Below are 3408 nucleotides of genomic sequence, written 5' to 3'. Positions count from 1 at the left end.
CCCATGAGTTGCTATTCTCATAGTGATCATGGCTAGCGGTATTGCCCGTGGGCAATAATATCCTCTACTACTACTACTACTACTACTACTACTACTACTACTACTACTACTACTACTACTACTACTACTACTACTACTACTACCTAGCCTTTCACTCAACAAAACGAGCACTGTGATTGGTTGGTTCTTGGTCACGTGCCCCTGGTTGGTTCTTGGTCTGATGTTTCCCTCGACTTCGTCTCGGGAAACATCAGGACTCTTGGGAAAACAAAACTAACTGTTTCCCTCGGGACCATACATTAAGTGTACATTGTAAACTTGTGCCCAACATGGCGGCCATGCTCCAGCTACTCAAGCTAGTTTACAGTATATATCTTTGATATTGGACATCAAAGTCATGGTCCATTGACAACTGTCAAAACAACCTATCCGCTGACCAGTATCACGTAACCATATCGAGGACTCTACTGGTTTCGATTGGATCGCAGGCTCAAACCAAATTAACCTAAACCAAAACGAGGCTTCATTTTCGCGCGCTTCCTGCGGCTTGACACGGCTACACGGCGATGCATCGTAAACTAAAGGTGCCCGTAAACGAGGAAACAATGTTGCGGAAACATTGTTGCGGAAGCAAATTTCTCCCCGTTTGCGGCCCTAGGAAACATTTGTTGCTGAAGCAAAAATGTTTCTGAATTTGTTCACAAACATTCTGCTTCCTCAGCAAATGTTCCCTCGTTTGCGCTCCGAGTAAGCATTTCGGGAAACAATGTTTCCGCAACAATGCTTCCTTGTTTGCAGGCGCCTTAAAGCTCTTCACGGTCGACGCTTGTCGTGTATAGGTGGAAAACGGTTTGGAAATTTTTTCCTGCACTTTTCGCCGGTTTTAATCCAAAACAGGTTTGACATATATAGCTGTGGTCAGGACCAAACTGGTGGCTACGCAGTTATTCAAGTCGAGCATCTTAGGAGGGGATATCAAGAGAAAAGAGACTGAATGAATGAAATTAAATGGAAGAATGACTTTACTTAAGTGTCTATGGAATTAACTAACAAACTAATTGGGACAATTTATAAAAAATGACTGAAATACTTAGTATATTTAACTATACATACATTATACAGACATAGTAGAAAAAAGAAAAGAAAAATATAGTATAAGATACTGTAAAATATACTAAGAAAGAATGTTTATGACTATTTAAAGTAATTTCTAATTTAAAACCTAGCTAAGAAGTAAGACAAGTTCTCAGTAAGATATATTACTGTTTTACACTCACCCTCTATTAATAGGAATAGATCTTTTTTCTTGATACTAAACTGTCCGTGAAACCTTTAATTGTTTGCTAGTTCTAATCACTGTGACTTAGTTTGTCCCGAAGGCAGGGTCAGAAGTAATGTAGGGAATGATTTTCATAGTGTACTGTGTTAAAACGTGGGATATTAAAATCATTGTTTCCAAAGTTATGGCAATTGGGGGCTTAGTCAAATATTTCTTTCATATAGCTAGGCTGTTTTTGACTTTGAACATTAAAATAGCAATGTTCTGTAATCTCCTTTGGTAGCGACTTGGAAGGCCCGCTCTAATTGGCAAGTCCCTATAAGGTTCAGTTTTTGCTTTAAAAACTGCTCTGAGAGCACGTTCCTGTATCCTTTCGAATTTCCTCTTATCGGATGTTTTACAACGCCATACAGTGTCACAGTATGTTAAATGGGGTACGATGGTAGATTTGTATAGCTGCAGCTTTGCAGAACATGGGATGAGGTTGCGTAGTCTCGCCAGGACATCAATTTTTTGACTCGTTTTCTTGCACATATCACTACTACTTACTGAAGGTTAACTTGTTATCGATGGTCACGCCAAGGATTTTAAGAGATTCAGAAGATTCAAGCGTTAGTCTGTCGTTAGCCGATCATTGTTGGTTGATTTTGGATAGATGGTAAGGACCTGATATTTGTTGGGATTGGCTTTTTAAAACTTGTTCAGAAATCCAACATCTACATTAACAGCACACACCAAGTCTTCTCCTGAGTATCTTGCTACAATTTGTTTTCCTCTGGCAGCGCTTCAGCCATTCGATGAGGGCCAGTCTCGTGCTTCTCAAGTTGCCTCGCTCATGCCCAAAAAGAATTCTGGGAAATTCTGCCATTCCATGACAAGGGAAGACTCCCGATTCTCAATTCATAGTTTTTTTCATAAGTGTCGGGCCACCCAGTCCTATCAGCAAAATACCGGACCGATTGAAGTTTTTAGCTTTCAAAGCTTGCCTAAATTGTATCGGTAGGTCCAGGAATTCATCCACAGAAGGCCAGAGATACATCTTCGCTCGTGAACCGCCATGTTTACAATAGAGCATTTTTGGCGTCCCAGTCTGCATGAAACCATCTCTCACCTCTGTCTCGAGAAGACCAGACACGCACGGTTCTTACGTTACGTTTATACCAGTGCAATCATGACAAGTGAAATTCAATTCCTGTTAAAAACCAACATGTTAATTTTTCTGGTAGGCTAGGTATCGGAGAACCAAAACATTTACGCATACGCTGACGGAATGTTTGGACAAGAGAGAAAAATGCAGTACCTCCAGACACCGGCGCTGGAGCGTCGTACCAAACGAGTCATCCCGGGATTTCGGCACGTGCGATCGCTTTTGGACGCAGTTGGCCCTTCGCTGCTTTCTGCTATCAACCTTGCCTCCTGGTACGGCATTGAGGGAGAGATATGTCGGATCCTAAACCATATGATACAAATCCCACGCCTACTCACAGCTCCAAACCGCCCTTGCCAATTTAGCATAAGAACTCGATAGCTTAAATATACAAGGGAAAAGTCATTTTGTCTGTCATATGGTAAGCACTGAAGTCGCAGATTACAAAGTGTGCGCACGCGCCCTGCTAAATTTATCATACATACATGCATGCACAGACTTTAGTTCATCTCGAATTTCAAAATAACTACAAGAGCTAAAATCTTCAAGACATTACATTTACAGCTAAAATACATAGCATATACAGATACATACTAAATACATAATATTTAAAGACATATTGTTTAATGGAGAAAAACCCGCTGTACAAAATGCGGCCCTGGAATTCTCTTTTCAAACCAGTAAACTCGGTGGTACGGATAAAATCAGGTAGCACATTCCGCAACTAAGCTGATACATAAGAAAAAATAACTAAGACCATAACTGGTTGTTCTAGGTTTATTTTGGGACAGAATGTAATTTCCGCAAAGATCATGCCTAAGAAGAGGACGGGAGAGAAAACGTACTTTTCATATAAGCAGGAAATCCCTTAAATTAACTAAAAAACATACTTTTATAAAGTAATATGAGGAAATTTTGAATTTACTTATTGCATAGAGATATAGAGTTTGACTTTAGTAGTAAGAGAACACGTAATCTGCAT

This window comes from Montipora capricornis, chromosome 8 (genome assembly GCF_036669925.1).
Source record: "Montipora capricornis isolate CH-2021 chromosome 8, ASM3666992v2, whole genome shotgun sequence".
In the NCBI taxonomy this organism is placed as follows: Eukaryota; Metazoa; Cnidaria; class Anthozoa; order Scleractinia; family Acroporidae; genus Montipora; species Montipora capricornis.
The sequence above is the reverse complement of the archived record's forward strand: the minus strand, read 5'-3'. Positions refer to the sequence as shown.